The sequence below is a fragment of the Lissotriton vulgaris genome, chromosome 10 (assembly GCF_964263255.1).
Source record: "Lissotriton vulgaris chromosome 10, aLisVul1.2, whole genome shotgun sequence".
NCBI lineage: Eukaryota > Metazoa > Chordata > Amphibia > Caudata > Salamandridae > Lissotriton > Lissotriton vulgaris.
In genome coordinates this window covers 836,779,229-836,798,573 of record NC_141698.1, presented here as the reverse complement: position 1 = coordinate 836,798,573, position 19,345 = coordinate 836,779,229, and positions in this window count along the sequence as shown.

Below are 19,345 nucleotides of genomic sequence, written 5' to 3'. Positions count from 1 at the left end.
GCATCTTGGACACCTCCTCTTGGATGCAGGCCCGTACCCGATCTGGTACGCGGTAGGCCCGATGGCGGATAGGGGGACTGTCTCCAGTGTCCACGTCGTGTAAGCACCAGGGGGTGACCCCTGGGGTGAGGGAGAACAGGGTGGCGAACTGCAGCAGGAGGTCTCGGCAGCCTTGGCGCTGTTCCAGGGTGAGGGCCTCCGAGAGTCGGACCCCGTCCACGGAGCCGTCCTTCTCCCGAGTCCGCAGGAGGTCAGGGAGTGGTTCGGAGTCCTCCTCGGTTCCATTGTCTGTTGCCATCAGGAGGCTGAGCTCTGAGCGCACAAAGTGGGGTTTCAGTCTATTGGCGTGGAGGACCCGGAGAGGGTTCCGTGAAGATTCCATATCGATGAGATAGGTGACAGGGCTCTTGCGCTCGACTACTTTGAAGGGCCCCGTTCATTTGTCTTGCAGGGCGCATGGTTCGGTGGGAGACATTACCCACACTTGTTGGCCGGGTTCAAATTCGATGGAGGAGGCATTTTGATCGTACCACCTTTTCATGTCTTCCTGACTGGCCTCCAGGTTTGCTTTTGCCATCTCTCTGAACCGTCTGGTCTGGCTGCGGAGGGTTAGGAGGTACTTGAAAACATCTGGAGGGTTCTTTAGAGGGGGCATCTCCCAGCCTTCCTTGACTAGGCTGAGCGGCCCTCGCACAGGGTGTCCATACAAGAGTTCGAACGGGCTGAAGCCAAAGGACTTCTGGGGGACTTCTCGGTAGGCAAAGAGAAGGCACGGTAGTAGCACATCCCACTGGCGACGGAGGGGCTCTTCCAACCCCCCAATCATCCCTTTGAGCGTGCGGTTGAACCGCTCAACTAGTCCATTTCCTTGAGGGTGATAGGGGGTCGTGAATCGGTAGGTGACCCCACAATGTTGCCAGAGGGACTTCATGTATTTGGAAATAAAGTTTGTGCGCCGGTCGCTGACGACTTCTCGGGGGGAGCCCACCCGGGAGAAGATCCCCATCAAGGCCCGGCCGACTACCGGGGCGGTCACAGTTCGCAGGGGAACAGCCTCGGGGTAGCGGGTGGCGTGGTCCACCAGTACTAGGATGAACCGATGTCCTTGTGCTGTACAGGGGTCCAGGGGTCCCACAATGTCTATCCCCACCCTCTCGAACGGGGTGGTGACCACTGGGAAAGGTTGCAGAGGTGCTTTAAGCTTGCGGCCGCTCTTCCCGCTGGCCTGGCATGTGGGGCAAGATCGGCAGTGCTGGAGTACGTCGTTCCTCATCTTGGGCCAGAAGAAGTGGGTCACCAGGCGACTGTAGGTTTTATCCTGACCCAGGTGGCCAGCCAGGGGGACATCGTGGGCCAGGTTTAGCAAGAAGTCTCTAAAGTGGAGGGGCACCACTAGCACTCGACTGGCCCCTAACTCCGCGATTCTCTGTTCGCTGTACAACAGGTCATTGTCCCAATAGACCCAATGGGTTCCGGAGGTATCCCCTGCACTCTGGGCGAGGGCTTGTTGGCGGAGTCCCTCGAGGGAGGGACAGGTCTTCTGCTCGTGGCGAAACTGTTCCTGAGTGGGCCCCCCCTCCTGACGCCACTGATCCAGGCCGGGAAGGTCCTGAGGCTGAACGAGCCCCTCGGGAGTTTGTTCTGGGGGAACGGCACGGTCGGTGTCTTCTACTGGAGCGACCGGGGGAGGAGGTGCCGGCCATTCAGGTTCTTCAGGTCGGGGGATGGCACGGGCAGCCATGGACCGGGTGGTTACGCACGCCCAGTCCGGGATGCCCAACATCCCCAGGTGCTCTCTTCTCTCTACGGCGGCCCACGGGGAACTCTCAAGATCATTTCCCAGGAGACAGTCTACGGGGGCATCATCTCAGACCGTCACTTTCAACATGCTGGAGACTCCTCCCCACTCGAAGGGGACGCAGGCCATCCGACATAGACTCTCCGAATTGTCGGCTGAACGGACAGGGCAGAGAACGTTCGGCAGGATCTGTTCTGAGGTTACCAGGTGACATCGGACGGCTGTTACACTGGCCCCGGTGTCACGTAGGGCTTCAGCCCGTCGTTCATTAATGTTCACCCACTGACTGTACTTCCGGGTGTTGGCGGGTAGGGGGACCCGCGGGACCATGTCTTTTCCCCCTAGGCACGCTAGAACCATGGCGGCTGGTTCCCATTCTTGGTGTTCTTGCTCACATTCCTCGTGTTCTTCGGAGATTTGTTCTTCCCCCAGGGCGGCGGCAGCCATCTGGCGGGGTCTCGGAGTCTGGCTCTGTGGACAATTCAGATCGTTTGCGTAGTGGCCGACTCGCTGGCATCGGTGACACGTGACATTGGCTCTGTATCCCGGCCGCGCCGGGGTGTTGCCCCGGTTGGCCGGGGGTGGGGTGCTGGTAGCGGGAGCGGCCGGGGCGTTGTCTCTTCCTCGTCCCTGGCCCCCTCCTCCTCCTCGGGGACGGTGCTGACCGTGGTTGTTCCGGTTCTGTTCATGTGACCCATTTCGGCCCACTCGGGTAATTTCCCACCGGTCAGCCTCGGCGGCGAGCTGCCGTGGATCAGTCAATTTACTGTCGAGGAGGTGCTGCCTGAGCTCGACGAAGCAGTTGTTTGAAAGATGCTCCCATACCATGAGATTGAAGAGTTGCTCGTAAGTCGTTACGTTGCTTCCCTTGATCCAACCCTCGAAGACTCGGCTGAAATAGTTCACGTATTCCACCCAAGTTGTACCCGGGATCCGGGTGCAGTCTCGGAACCTCTGGCGGTACATTTCGGGTGTGAGCCCATAGCGGGTGAGGAGGGTAGCTTTCATGTGGTCATAGGAGGTCATTAGATGGTCTGGGAGCTGTAGCAGGGCATCGCGGCCCTCATTGACGAACCTCCCCCATAGACCGGCTCCCCAGTCGTTTCGATCGATCCGGTGGGAGGTCATAGCGATCTCGTAGGCCTTGAACCATTGCTGTATGTCGTCATCTCGGAAATATTCTCGAACGAAATCCTTGGGGATGTGTACCTTCTTTTCTGTTGCCCCCGGGGTGCGCGGTTGCTCGGGCACCCCTAATTCTTTGTTCTGCTTGCGTAAGTCTATCTCAGCTAATTTGCGCTCGTGTTCATACGCCAGTCTCTTCTCTTCGAGCTCTCTTTGTCTCTGTTTCTCTTCCCGTTCTTCTCGGAGCCGCAGATGTTCCATGTTCAGTTTTTGTTCGGCTAATTTGAGTTCGCCATCCATTTTGAGCCGGGCCATTTCTAGTTCATGTAGTCGGTTTCTTTCTCGTTCTTGGATCTCATCTTGCGAGAGACCCGTTCTTCGCTCCTCGGGAGCCGTGGTGTCTTTCTCTGCTGCTGCGACATTTTGGTCCGGGGGTCTGACGACCCCGGTTTCTGCCCATGACTCAATGGCGTGCTTGAAATCGTCTTTAGTACTCAGACCGGTGGTAGCGATACCTAATTCAATGCAGAATTGTTTCAACTCACGATGGCTGTATTCTTCCAATTTCTCCATCTGGAATTTTTCGGTGGATCCGCTTTCTTTGGTTGACATTGTGGTTTTGTCGTGGGGTGAGCTACTCTCTGTACGATTATGCGTTGATTCGGATCGCGCCGCTGGCCACCAATGTTAGACGGACCGGGAGGGTCGGCCGAGGACAAGGGGAGAGGTCTCCGGGGAGAGCCGTCTCCAGCGATCGTACAGACAAGTAACTTCCCCCCCACAGACGTACACCACACAGGGATAAGGTTCAACGTTCTTTATAAGCAAAACTTCAAGTACGGTGAAATGGTACAAGGAGGTCTGGACTCAGGGGTCCCCTCTATTCTAGTCTCTTGGTTGGGGAAAGGGTAGCGGGACAGTCTTGTTACCAATCTGGTAGATGAAATAGCTCACAATCCTCGAGCTCGGCGTTCTAGATGATCAGGCCGCGGCGGAGCCAGCAGGTCCCGAGATGGTTGAAGGTAGCGACGGTCCACGGCGAAGCCAGCAGGTCCCGATGAAGGTGGTGGTTACAAACGGTCCGCGGCCACGCCAGCAGGTCCCGACGACGATGAAGGTTTCAGAAGGTTGCGGCAGCGCCAGCAGGTAGGTCGATAGTTCTCAAGGCAGGGCTACGGCAGCGCCAGTAGTCCGTCAAGGATGAGTTCTTCACTGCGTCTCTCGACTCCAGGATACAACTGCCTTCCTGCTCTGGAGCTGCCCCAGTTATAGGTCTGGCGCCCTTTGATGTCCGGACCATCGCACTTGGAGGTCGGGAGGTCTGGGATGAGGGAGTCCAGACACCCAGCAGGGGGGTGGAGCCAGCGCCTGGGGGAGCTGGGGGCGATCGGCACCTGGCGGGGGAGAGCCATTGACACCTCTTTCTCCCATTGACCTGCCAAGTAGTCCACTCACCTCCTGGGTGGATGGTGGTGCCGGGATGTCGGGGCCTGGCCAGGCCCAGGGTTAGGGTCGATCGGAGGCCACGCGGCCTCGTGGTGCTGTGTCCAAGATGGCGCCCAGGCCAGGCGAGAGGGCCGGTAGGGAATCGGGCCCATGATGTGGAGATGTTCAGGGGCAGGGGTCCCATATGAGACGGGAAACGGGTGGTTGTTGCGTGTAACACCTGAAGAGCCGGGCTCGGGCCTGGTCGTGCGGGGAGGGAGCAAGCCTTACACGTGGCCTGTCCAACACTGGCCAACCGAGTACAGTCTGTTAAGATGGGATGCTTCTGCTCTCCTGATTTCACTCTCCCGTGTGGTGTTCCCCAGGGCTCCTCGCTAAGTCCGACACTTTTTAACATCTATGTGTCGGACTTGGCGAGGGTAATTGTTAGACGGACCTGGAGGGTCGGCCGAGGTTAGAGGGAGAGGTCTCCGGGGAGAGCCGTCTCCAGCGATCGTACAGACAAGTAACTTCCCCCCCACAGACGTACACCACACAAGGATAAGGTTCAACGTTACTTTATAAGCGATTCTTTAAGTACGGTGGAATGGTACAAGGAGGTCTGGACTCAGGGGTCCCCTCTATTCTAGTCTCTTGGTTGGGTAAGGGGGTAGCGGGACAAGCTTGTTACCAATTGGTTAGATGAAATAGCTCTCAATCCTCGAGCTCGGCGTTCTAGATGTTCGGGCCGCGGCCGAGCCAGCAGGTCCCGAGATGGTTGAAGGCGACGGTCCGCGGCGGAGCCAGCTGGTCCCGATGAAGGTAGTGGTTACAAACGGTCCGCGGCCACGCCAGCAGGTCCCGACGACGATGAAGGTTTCAGAAAGTTGCGGCAGCGCCAGCAGGCAGGACGGTAGTTCGCAAGGCAGGGCTACGGCAGCGCCAGTAGTCCGTCAAGGATGAGTTCTTCACTGCGTCTCTCGACTCCAGGATACAACTGCCCTCCTGCTCTGGAGCTGCCCCAGTTATAGGTCTGGCGCCCTCTGATGTCCGGACCCTCGCACTTGGGGGTCGGAAGGTCCGGGATGTGGGAGTCCAGACACCCAGCAGGGGGGTGGAGCCAGCGCCTGGGGGAGCTGGGGTTGATCGGCCCTTGGCGGGGGATAGCCATCGACACCTCTTTCTCCCATTGACCTGCCAAGTAGTCCGCTCACCTCCTGGGTGGATGGTGGTGCCGGGATGTCGGGGCCTGGCCAGGCCCAGGGTTAGGGTCGATCGGAGGCCACGCGGCCTCGTGGTGCTGTGTCCAAGATGGCGCCCAGGTCGGGCGAGCAGGCCGGTAGGAGATCGGGCCCACGAGGTCGAGATGTTCGGAGGCAGGGGTCCCAGAGGGGACGGAAAATGGGTAGTGGTGGCGGGTAACACTTGGGGAACCGGGCTCGGGCCTGGTCGTGCGGGGAGGGAGCGAGCCCTTCATGGGGCCTGTCCAACATGCGTCCCCCCCAGCTGAAGGCGGGGAGAGTCATCCATCCTCTTGGGGACTCTCCTCGTCGAGGCGGAAAAAGCGTGACAGGCCATCTGCGTTGGCGTGGTCTTGCCCAGGTCGATGTTCCACAGTGAAGTCCATCCCCTGCAGGGAGATGGACCAGCGTAGTAGTTTCGGGTTTTCCCCCCGCATCTGCATTAGCCACTGCAGGGGCCGATGATCGGTCTGTACCCGGAAGTGGGTGCCGAAGAGGTAGGGCCGGAGCTTTTTGAGGGCCCATACCACGGCGAAGGCCTCCCTCTCGATGGTGCTCCAGCGTTGTTCTCGGGCCAGGAGTCGCCGGCTGATAAAAGCCACTGGCTGGTCAAGTCCTTCGGAGTTCAACTGGGAAAGGACTGCCCCAATGCCATGGTCGGAGGCATCCGTCTGGACGATAAATTCCCGACTGTAGTCGGGGGCCTGGAGTACCGGGGCGGAGCACATGGCGGCCTTCAACTTCTCGAAGGCCGCTTGACAGTCTGGGGTTCAGTTGACCTTCTTTGGGTGGTTTTTGGATGTGAGTTCCGTGAGGGGCCCCACAATACTGCCATAGTCTCTCACGAACCGCCGGTAGTAGCCTGTGAGTCCCAAAAAGGCGCGTACCTCGGTCTGGGTGATGGGGGGCTGCCAAGATTGGATGGCAGCGATCTTGAGTTGCAGAGGGGCCACCAGACCGCTTCCCACCTGGTGTCCGAGATAGGTCACGGACCCCTGGCCAATTTGGCATTTGCTGGCCTTGATCGTGAGGCCGGCTCGTTGAAGGGCCTGTAGCACCTCCCGGAGGTGGTGGAGGTGGTCGGACCAGTGGTGGCTGTATACAGCGATATCGTCCAGGTAGGCGGCGCTGAATTCTTCAAGCCCCGTCAGGACCTGATTAACTAGCCGCTGAAACGTTGCTGGGGCATTCTTCATGCCGAATGGCATGACCTTGAAGTGATAGTGTCCATCAGGAGTGGAAAAGGCAGATCGTTCTTGGGCCCGGGGTGTGAGGCCGATCTGCCAGTAGCCCGCCGTCAGGTCGAAGATACTGAGGTAGCGGGCAGCTCCCATGCGGTCGATTAGTTCATCTGCCCGGGGGATGGGATGTGCGTCTGTTCTGGTGACCGCATTCAAGCCCCGGTAGTCGACGCAGAACCGGAGTTCTTGGGTGGCGCCGGGGGCGGCCGCTTTGGGGACCAGTACTACTGGGCTGGCCCAGGGGCTGTCGGAGGGCTCGATGACCCCGAGCGTGAGCATCCGGGCCACCTCCTCTTGGATACGGGCCCGTACCCGATCTGGTACGCGGTAGGCCCGGTGGCGGATAGGGGGACTGTCCCCAGTGTCCACGTCGTGTACGCACCAGGGGGTGACCCCTGGGGTGAGGGAGAACAGGCTGGCGAACTGTAGCAGGAGGTCTTGGCATTCCTGGCGTTGTTCCAGGGTGAGGGCCTCCGAGAGTCGGACCCCATCCACGGAGCCGTCCTTCTCCCGAGTCCGTAGGAGGTCAGGGAGGGGTTCGGAGTCCTCCTCGGCTCCATTGTCTGTTGCCATCAGGAGGCTGAGTTCTGAGCGCACAAAATGGGGTTTCAGTCTATTAGCGTGGAGAACCCGGAGAGGGTTCCGGGAAGATTCCATATCGATGAGATAGGTGACAGGGCCCTTGCGCTCGATCACTTTGAAGGGCCCCGTCCATTTGTCTTGCAGGGCGCATGGTTCGGTGGGGGACATTACCCATACTTGTTGGCCGGGTTCAAATTCGATGGAGGAGGCATTTTGGTCGTACCACCTTTTCATGTCCTCCTGACTGGCCTCCAAGTTTGCCTTTGCCATCTCTCTGAATCGTCGGGTCTGGTTGCGGAGAGTTAGGAGGTACTTGAAAACATCGGGAGGGTTCTTCAGAGGGGGCATTTCCCAGCCTTCTTTGACTAGGCTGAGCGGCCCTCGTACCGGGTGTCCATACAAGAGTTCAAACGGGCTGAAGCCGAGGGACTTCTGGGGGACTTCTCGGTAGGCAAAGAGAAGGCACGGTAGTAGCACGTCCCATTGGCGACGGAGGGGCTCTTCCAACCCCCCAATCATCCCTTTGAGCGTGCGGTTGAATCGCTCAACGAGTCCGTTTCCTTGAGGGTGATAGGGGGTCGTGAATCGGTAGGTGACCCCACACTGTTGCCAGAGGGACTTCATGTATTTTGAAATAAAGTTTGTGCCCCGGTCACTGACGACTTCTCGGGGGAAGCCCACACGGGAGAAGATCCCCATCAGGGCCCGGCCGACTACCGGAGCTGTCACAGTTCGCAGGGGAACAGCCTCAGGGTAGCGGGTGGCGTGGTCCACCAGTACCAGGATGAACCGATGTCCTTGTGCTGTACGGGGGTCGAGGGGCCCCACAATGTCTATCCCCACCCTCTCGAACGGGGTGGTGATCACTGGAAATGGTTGCAGGGGGGCTTTCAGCTTGCGGACGCTCTTCCCACTGGCTTGGCACGTGGGGCAAGACCGGCAGTGCTGGAGTACATCGTTCCTCATTTTAGGCCAGAAAAAGTGGGTCACCAGGCGACTGTAGGTTTTATCTTGGCCCAGGTGGCCAGCCAGGGGGACATCGTGGGCCAGGTTCAGCAAGAAGTCTCTAAAGCGGAGGGGCACCACTAGCACTCGACTGGCCCCTAACTCCGCGATTCTCTGTTCGCTGTACAACAGGTCATTGTCCCAATAGACCCAATGTGTCCCGGAAGTATCCCCTGCGCTCTGAGCGAGGGCTTGTTGGCGGAGTCCCTCGAGGGAGGGACAGGTCTTCTGTTCTTGGCGAAACTGTTCCTGGGTGGGCCCCCCCTCCTGATGCCACTGATCCAGGCCGGAAAGGTCCTGAGGCTGAACGGGCCCCTCGGGAGTTTGTTCGGGGGGGACGGCACGGTCGGCGTCTTCTACTGGAGCAACCGGGGGAGGAGGTGCCGGCCACTCAGGTTCTTCGGGTCGGAGGATGGCACGGGCGGCCATGGACCGGGTGGTGACGCACGCCCAGTCCGGGATGCCCAACATCCCCAGGTGCTCTCTCCTTTCTACGGCGGCCCACGGGGAGCTTTCAAGGTCATTCCCCAGGAGACAGTCTACGGGGGCGTCATCTCGGACCGTTACTTTCAACATGCCGGAGACTCCTCCCCACTCGAAGGGGACGCAAGCCATCCGACATAGACTCTCCGAATTGTCGGCTGACCGGACAGGGCAGAGAATGTTTGGCAGGATCTGTTCTGGGGTTACCAGGTGACAGCGGACGGCTGTTACACTGGCCCCGGTGTCACGTAGGGCTTCGGCCCGGCGTCCATTAATGCTCACCCATTGACTGTACTTCCGGGTGTTGGCGGGCAGGGGGATCCGCGGGACCATGTCTCTTCCCCCTAAGCATGCTAGAGCCATGGCGGCTGGCTCCCATTATTGGTGTTCTTGCTCATATTCTTCATGTTCCTCGGAGATTTGTTCTTCCCCCAGGGCGGCGGCAGCCATCTGGCGGGGCCTCGGAGTCTGGCTCTGTGGACAATTTGGGTCGTTTGCGTAGTGGCCGACTCGCTGGCATCGGTGACACGTGACATTGGCTCTGTATCCCGGCCGCGCCGGGGTGTTGCCCCGGTTGGCCGGGGGTGGGGTGCTGGTAGCGGGGGCGGCCGGAGTGTTGTCCTTTCCTCGCCCTTGGCCCCCTCCTCCTCCTCGGGGACGGTGCTGACCGTGGTGGTTCCGGTTCTGCTCATAGGACCCATTCCGGCCCACTCGGGTGATTTCCCACCGGTCAGCCTCGGCGGCGAGCTGCCGTGGATCAGTCAATTTGCTGTCGAGGAGGTGCTGCCTGAGCTCGATGAAGCAGTTGTTTGACAGATGCTCCCATACCATGAGATTGAAGAGTTGTTCGTAGGTCGTTACGTTGCTTCCCTTGATCCAACCCTCGAAGGCTCGGCTGAAATAGTTCACGTATTCCACCCACGTTGTACCCGGGATCCGGGTGCAGTCTCGGAACCTCTGGCGGTACATTTCGGGTGTGAGCCCATAGCGGGTGAGGAGGGCAGCTTTCATGTGGTCATAGGATGTCATGAGATGGTCTGGGAGCTGTAGCAGGGCATCGCGGCCCTCATTGAGGAACCTCCCCCATAGTCCGGCTCCCCAGTCGCTTCGATCGATCCGGTGGGAGGTCATCGCGATCTCGTAGGCCTTGAACCATTGCTGGATGTCGTCCTCTCGAAAATATTCTCGAACGACATCCTTGGGGATGTGTACCTTTTTCTCTGTTGCCCCTGGGGTGCGAGGTTGCTCGGGCACCCCTAATTCTTGGTTCTGCTTGCGTAAGTCTATCTCAGCTAATTTGCGCTCATGTTCATACGCCAGTCTCTTTTCCTCGAGCTCTCTTTGTCTCTGCTTCTCTTCCCGTTCTTCTCGGAGCCGCAGATGTTCTAGGTTTAGTTTCTGTTCGGCTAACTTGAGTTCACCATCCATTTTGAGCCGGGCCATTTCTAGTTCATGTAGTCGGGTTTTTTCTCGTTCTTGGATCTCATCTTGCGAGAGACCCGTTCTTTGTTCCTCGGAAGCCGTGGAGTTTTTCTCTGCTGCTGCGACATTTTGGTCCGGGGGTCTGACGGCCCCGGTTTCTGCCCAGGACTCAAGGGCGTGCTTGAAATCGTCTTTAGTACTTAGACCGGTGGTAGCGATACCTAGTTCAATGCAGAATTGTTTCAACTCACGATGGCTATATTCTTCCAGTTTCTCCATCTGGAATTTCTCGGTGGATCCGCTTTCTTTGGTTGTCATGGTGATTTTGTCGTGGGGTGAGCTACTCTCTGTACGATTATGCGGTGATTCGGATCGCGCCGCTGGCCACCAATGTTAGACGGACCTGGAGGGTCGGCCGAGGTTAGAGGGAGAGGTCTCCGGGGAGAGCCGTCTCCAGCGATCGTACAGACAAGTAACTTCCCCCCCACAGACGTACACCACACAAGGATAAGGTTCAACGTTACTTTATAAGCGATTCTTTAAGTACGGTGGAATGGTACAAGGAGGTCTGGACTCAGGGGTCCCCTCTATTCTAGTCTCTTGGTTGGGTAAGGGGGTAGCGGGACAGTCTTGTTACCAATTGATTAGATGAAATAGCTCTCAATCCTCGAGCTCGGCGTTCTAGATGTTCGGGCCGCGGCGGAGCCAGCAGGTCCCGAGATGGTTGAAGGCGACGGTCCGCGGCGGAGCCAGCTGGTCCCGATGAAGGTACTGGTTACAAACGGTCCGCGGCCACGCCAGCAGGTCCCGACGACGATGAAGGTTTCAGAAAGTTGCGGCAGCGCCAGCAGGCAGGACGGTAGTTCGCAAGGCAGGGCTACGGCAGCGCCAGTAGTCCGTCAAGGATGAGTTCTTCACTGCGTCTCTCGACTCCAGGATACAACTGCCCTCCTGCTCTGGAGCTGCCCCAGTTATAGGTCTGGCGCCCTCTGATGTCCGGACCCTCGCACTTGGGGGTCGGAAGGTCCGGGATGTGGGAGTCCAGACACCCAGCAGGGGGGTGGAGCCAGCGCCTGGGGGAGCTGGGGTTGATCGGCCCTTGGCGGGGGATAGCCATCGACACCTCTTTCTCCCATTGACCTGCCAAGTAGTCCGCTCACCTCCTGGGTGGATGGTGGTGCCGGGATGTCGGGGCCTGGCCAGGCCCAGGGTTAGGGTCGATCGGAGGCCACGCGGCCTCGTGGTGCTGTGTCCAAGATGGCGCCCAGGTCGGGCGAGCAGGCCGGTAGGAGATCGGGCCCACGAGGTCGAGATGTTCGGAGGCAGGGGTCCCAGAGGGGACGGAAAACGGGTAGTGGTGGCGGGTAACACTTGGGGAACCGGGCTCGGGCCTGGTCGTGCGGGAAGGGAGCGAGCCCTTCATGGGGCCTGTCCAACAGTAATCAAGTCGTTCGGCATTGGCTTAACATCTTATGCCGACGACACACAGCTGGTCCTGGAGATACACAAAAACGGTGAAGCAGTGGCAGCGAACTTTCAGGAGGGCATGAAGGCCATTAGCTCATGGATGAACCGGAATTGCTTAAAGCTAAATTCCGACAAGACGGAGGTGATGGTTTTTGGCGAACTGACTTCATCTTGGCCTCCGGTCTGGTGGCCCTCGGAATTGGGAGCTCCCCCATCACCTGTAACCAAGGTGAAAAACTTGGGCGTGCTTTTTGATAATAAGCTCACGTTTTTAAGCCATGCCAACGCGGTGGTGTCAGCCTCCTTCTTTACCCTGAGAATGGTGAAGAAACTGCTCCCTTTTCTTCCCCCAACCGCAGGCAAAACCTTAATGTCCTCCCTGGTGTTATCTAGGGTGGATTATTGCAATGGTCTATTGCTTAACGCACAAGAGCAAGTTCTGAGCAAATTGCAGCTTGTCCAGAATGCTGCTGCAAGAATTCTCATGGGTATACCTAAGCACGCTTCTATTTCTCCCACAATTCGTGAGCTCCACTGGTTACCAATAAGAAGCCGGATAAAGTTTAAGGCCATGTGTATCATTCACAAGGCCTTAAACAATAATGGACCTGATTTTTTCAAAAGTGCATTCAAACTGTACAAACCCAGTCGAACACTACGCTCTTCTTCGGCCCAACAGCTCCAAATCCCACGCACAAAAAAAGTATCTTGGGGAGATAGACGCTTTGTAGTGGCAGCATCAAAATTATGAAATCAGATCCCCTCCTCTGTTAAAAATCAATCGTTATTACTCTCATTTCGCAAACACCTCAAGACCTGGCTCTTTAACCAGTAAGACGTCAGTGGAACCCCTGCAATCTGCAAACTCCAGCGCCGAGACACCGAAAGGTATTTGCGCGCTTTAGAAATTTAAAAAAAAAAAAAAAACTACTCTGCACTCACTACTCACTACTCTGCACTCACTACTCACTACTCTGCACTCACCACTCACTACTCTGCACTCACTACTCTGCACTCACTACTACTCTGCACTCACTACTCTACACTCACTACTCTGCACTCACTACTCTGCACTCACTACTCACTACTCTGCACTCACTACTCACTACTCTGCACTCACCACTCACTACTCACTACTCTGCACTCACTACTCACTACTCTGCACTCACTACTCACTACTCTGCACTCACCACTCACTACTCACTACTCTGCACTCACTACTCACTACTCTGCACTCACTACTCACTACTCTGCACTCACTACTCACTACTCTGCAATCACCACTCACTACTCTGCACTCACTACTCTGCACTCACTACTCTGCACTCACTACTCTGCACTCACTACTCTGCACTCACTACTCACTACTCTGCACTCACTACTCACTACTCTGCACTCACTACTCTGCACTCACTACTCTGCAATCACTACTCTACACTCACTACTCTGCACTCACTACTCTGCACTCACTACTCTGCACTCACTACTCACTACTCTGCACTCACTACTCTGCACTCACTACTCACTACTTTGCACTCACTACTCTGCACTCACTACTCTGCACTCACTACTCTGCACTCACTACTCACTACTCTGCACTCACTACTCACTACTCTGCACTCACTACTCTGCACTCACTACTCTGCACTCACTACTCTGCACTCACTACTCTGCACTCACTACTCTGCACTCACTACTCACTACTCACTACTCACTACTCACTACTCTGCACTCACTACTCACTACTCTGCACTCACTACTCTGCACTCACTACTCACTACTCTGCACTTACTACTCTGCACTCACTACTCTGCACTCACTACTCTGCACTCACTACTCTGCACTCACTACTCACTACTCTGCACTCACTACTCACTACTCTGCACTCACTACTCTGCACTCACTACTCTGCACTCACTACTCTGCACTCACTACTCACTACTCTGCACTCACTACTCACTACTCTGCACTCACTACTCTGCACTCACTACTCTGCACTCACTACTCTGCACTCACTACTCTGCACTCACTACTCTGCACTCACTACTCACTACTCACTACTCACTACTCTGCACTCACTACTCACTACTCTGCACTCACTACTCTGCACTCACTACTCACTACTCTGCACTTACTACTCTGCACTCACTACTCTGCACTCACTACTCTGCACTCACTACTCTGCACTCACTACTCACTACTCTGCACTCACTACTCACTACTCTGCACTCACTACTCTGCACTCACTACTCTGCACTCACTACTCTGCACTCACTACTCACTACTCTGCACTCACTACTCACTACTCTGCACTCACTACTCACTACTCTGCACTCACTACTCTGCACTCATTACCCACTACTCTGCACTCACTACTCTGCACTCACTACTCACTACTCTGCACTCACTACTCTGCACTCACTACTCTGCACTCACTACTCTGCACTCACTACTCTGCACTCACTACTCTGCACTCACTACTCTGCACTCACTACTCTGCACTCACTACTCACTACTCTGCACTCACTACTCTGCACTCACTACTCTGCACTCACTACTCTGCACTCACTACTCTGCACTCACTACTCACTACTCTGCACTCACTACTCACTACTCTGCACTCACTACTCACTACTCTGCACTCAGTACTCTGCACTCATTACCCACTACTCTGCACTCACTACTCTGCACTCACTACTCACTACTCTGCACTCACTACTCTGCACTCACTACTCTGCACTCACTACTCTGCACTCACTACTCTGCACTCACTACTCTGCACTCACTACTCACTACTCTGCACTCACTACTCACTACTCTGCACTCACTACTCTGCACTCACTACTCACTACTCTGCACTCACTACTCACTACTCTGCACTCACTACTCTGCACTCACTACTCTGCACTCACTACTCTGCATTCACTACTCTGCACTCACTACTCTGCACTCACTACTCACTACTCTGCACTCACTACTCTGCACTCACTACCCTGCACTCACTACTCTGCACTCACTACTCACTACTCTGCACTCACTACTCACTACTCTGCACTCACTACTCACTACTCTGCAATCACCACTCACTACTCTGCACTCACTACTCTGCACTCACTACTCTGCACTCACTACTCTGCACTCACTACTCACTACTCTGCACTCACTACTCACTACTCTGCACTCACTACTCTGCACTCACTACTCTGCAATCACTACTCTACACTCACTACTCTGCACTCACTACTCTGCACTCACTACTCTGCACTCACTACTCACTACTCTGCACTCACTACTCTGCACTCACTACTCACTACTTTGCACTCACTACTCTGCACTCACTACTCTGCACTCACTACTCTGCACTCACTACTCACTACTCTGCACTCACTACTCACTACTCTGCACTCACTACTCTGCACTCACTACTCTGCACTCACTACTCTGCACTCACTACTCTGCACTCACTACTCACTACTCACTACTCACTACTCACTACTCTGCACTCACTACTCACTACTCTGCACTCACTGCTCTGCACTCACTACTCACTACTCTGCACTTACTACTCTGCACTCACTACTCTGCACTCACTACTCTGCACTCACTACTCTGCACTCACTACTCTGCACTCACTACTCACTACTCTGCACTCACTACTCACTACTCTGCACTCACTACTCTGCACTCACTACTCTGCACTCACTACTCTGCACTCACTACTCTGCACTCACTACTCTGCACTCACTACTCACGACTCTGCACTCACTACTCACTACTCTGCACTCACTACTCACTACTCTGCACTCACTACTCACTACTCTGCACTCACTACTCTGCACTCACTACTCTGCACTCACTACTCTGCACTCACTACTCACTACTCTGCACTCACTACTCACTACTCTGCACTCACTACTCACTACTCTGCACTCACTACTCTGCACTCACTACTCTGCACTCACTACTCACTACTCTGCACTCACTACTCTGCACTCACTACTCTGCACTCACTACTCTGCACTCACTACTCTGCACTCACTACTCTGCACTCACTACTCTGCACTCACTACTCACTACTCTGCACTCACTACTCACTACTCTGCACTCACTACTCACTACTCTGCACTCACTACTCTGCACTCACTACTCTGCACTCACTACTCTGCATTCACTACTCTGCACTCACTACTCTGCACTCACTACTCACTACTCTGCACTCACTACTCTGCACTCACTACTCTGCACTCACTACTCTGCACTCACTACTCACTACTCTGCACTCACTACTCACTACTCACTACTCACTACTCTGCACTCACTACTCACTACTCACTACTCACTACTCTGCACTCACTACTCTGCACTCTACACTCACTACTCACTACTCACTACTCTGCACTCACTACTCACTACTCTGCACTCACTACTCACTACTCTGCACTCACTACTCTGCACTAACCACTCACTACTCTGCATTACTACTCTGCATTACTACTCTGCACTCACTATGCACTCACGGCTCTAAACTCACAACTCTGCACTCACTACTCACTACTCTGCACTCACTACTCTGCACTCACTACTCTGCACTCACTACTCTGCACTCACTACTCTGCACTCACTACTCTGCACTCACTACTCACTACTTTGCACTCACTACTCACTACTCTGCACTCACTACTCACTACTCTGCACTCACTACTCTGCACTCACTACTCTGCACTCACTACTCTGCACTCACTACTCTGCACTCACTACTCACTACTCTGCACTCACTACTCTGCACTCACTACTCACTACTCTGCACTCACTACTCTGCACTCACTACTCTGCACTCACTACTCTGCACTCACTACTCACTACTCACTACTCTGCACTCACTACTCACTACTCTGCACTCACTACTCACTACTCTGCACTCACTACTCACTACTCTGCACTCACCACTCACTACTCACTACTCTGCACTCACTACTCACTACTCTGCACTCTCACTACTCTGCACTCACTACTACTCTGCACTCACTACTCTACACTCACTACTCTGCACTCACTACTCTGCACTCACTACTCACTACTCTGCACTCACTACTCACTACTCTGCACTCACCACTCACTACTCACTACTCTGCACTCACTACTCACTACTCTGCACTCACTACTCTGCACTCACTACTCTGCACTCACTACTCTGCACTCACTACTCATTACTCTGCAGTCACTACTCTGCACTCACTACTCTGCACTCACTACTCTGCACTCACTACTCTGCACTCACTACTCACTACTCTGCACTCACTACTCTGCACTCACTACTCTGCACTCACTACTCTGCACTCACTACTCTGCACTCACTACACTGCACTCACTACTCACTACTCTGCACTCACTACTCTGCACTCACTACTCACTACTCTGCACTCACTACTCACTGCTCTGCACTCACTACTCTGCACTCACTACTCTGCACTCACTACTCTGCACTCACTACTCTGCACTCACTACTCACTACTCTGCACTCACTACTCACTACTCTGCACTCACTACTCTGCACTCACTACTCTGCACTCACTACTCTGCACTCACTACTGGTAGACGGACCTGGAGGGTCGGCCGAGGATAGAGGGAGAGGTCTCCGGGGAGAGCCGTCTCCAGCGATCGTACAGACAAGTAACTTCCCCCCCACAGACGTACACCACACAAGGATAAGGTTCAACGTTACTTTATAGGCGATTCTTTAAGTACGGTGGAAGGGTACAAGGAGGTCTGGACTCAGGGGTCCCCTCTATTCTAGTCTCTTGGTCGGGTAAGGGGGTAGCGGGACAGTCTTGTTACCAATTGGTTGGATGAAGTAGCTCTCAATCCTCGAGCTCGGCGTTCTAGATGTTCGGGCCGCGGCCGAGCCAGCAGGTCTCGAGATGGTTGAGGGCGACGGTCCGCGGCGGAGCCAGCTGGTCCCGATGAAGGTAGTGGTTACAAACGGTCCGCGGCCACGCCAGCAGGTCCCGACGACGATGAAGGTTTCAGAAAGTTGCGGCAGCGCCAGCAGGCAGGACGGTAGTTCACAAGGCAGGGCTACGGCAGCGCCAGTAGTCCGTCAAGGATGAGTTCTTCACTGCGTCTCTCGACTCCAGGATACAACTGCCCTCCTGCTCTGGAGCTGCCCCAGTTATAGGTCTGGTGCCCTCTGATGTCCGGACCCTCGCACTTGGGGGTCGGAAGGTCCGGGATGTGGGAGGCCAGACACCCAGCAGGGGGGTGGAGCCAGCGCCTGGGGGAGCTGGGGTTGATCGGCCCTTGGCGGGGGATAGCCATCGACACCTCTTTCTCCCATTGACCTGCCAAGTAGTCCGCTCACCTCCTAGGGGGATGGTGGTGCCGGGATGTCGGGGCCTGGCCAGGCCCAGGGTTAGGGTCGATCGGAGGCCACGCGGCCTCGTGGTGCTGTGTCCAAGATGGCGCCCAGGTCGGGCGAGCAGGCCGGTAGGAGATCGGGCCCACGAGGTCGAGATGTTCGAAGGCAGGGGTCCCAGAGGGGACGGAAAACGAGTAGTGGTGGCGGGTAACACTTGGGGGACCGGGCTCGGGCCTGGTCGTGCGGGGAGGGAGCGAGCCCTTCATGTGGCCTGTCCAACATGCGTCCCCCCCAGCTGAAGGCGGGGAGAGTCATCCATCCTCTTGGGGACTCTCCTCGTCGAGGCGGAAAAAGCGTGACAGGCCATCTGCGTTGGCGTGGTCTTGCCCAGGTCGATGTTCCACAGTGAAGTCCATCCCCTGCAGGGAGATGGACCAACGTAGTAGTTTCGGGTTTTCCCCCCGCATTTGCATTAGCCACTGCAGGGGCCGATGATCGGTCTGTACCCGGAAGTGGGTGCCGAAGAGGTAGGGCCGGAGCTTTTTGAGGGCCCATACCACGGCGAAGGCCTCCCTCTCGATGGTGCTCCAGCGTTGTTCTCGGGCCAGGAGTCGCCGGCTGATAAAAGCCACAGGCTGGTCAAGTCCTTCCGGGTTCAGCTGGGAAAGGACTGCCCCAATGCCATGGTCAGAGGCGTCCGTCTGGACGATAAATTCCCGACTGTAGTCGGGGGCCTGGAGGACCGGGGCGGAGCACATGGCGGCCTTCAGCTTCTCGAAGGCCGTTTGACAGTCTGGGGTCCAGTTGACCTTCTTTGGGTGGTTTTTGGATGTGAGTTCCGTGAGGGGCCCCACAATACTGCCATAGTCCCTCACGAACCGCCGGTAGTAGCCTGTGAGTCCCAAAAAGGCGCGTACCTCGGTCTGGGTGATGGGGGGCTGCCAAGATTGGATGGCAGCGATCTTGAGTTGCAGAGGGGCCACCAGACCGCTTCCCACCTGGTGTCCGAGATAGGTCACGGACCCCTGGCCAATTTGGCATTTGCTGGCCTTGATCGTGAGGCCGGCTCGTTGAAGGGCCTGTAGCACCTCCCGGAGGTGGTGGAGGTGGTCGGACCAGTGGTGGCTGTATACAGCGATATCGTCCAGGTAGGCGGCACTGAATTCTTCAAGCCCCGTCAGGACTTGATTAACTAGCCGCT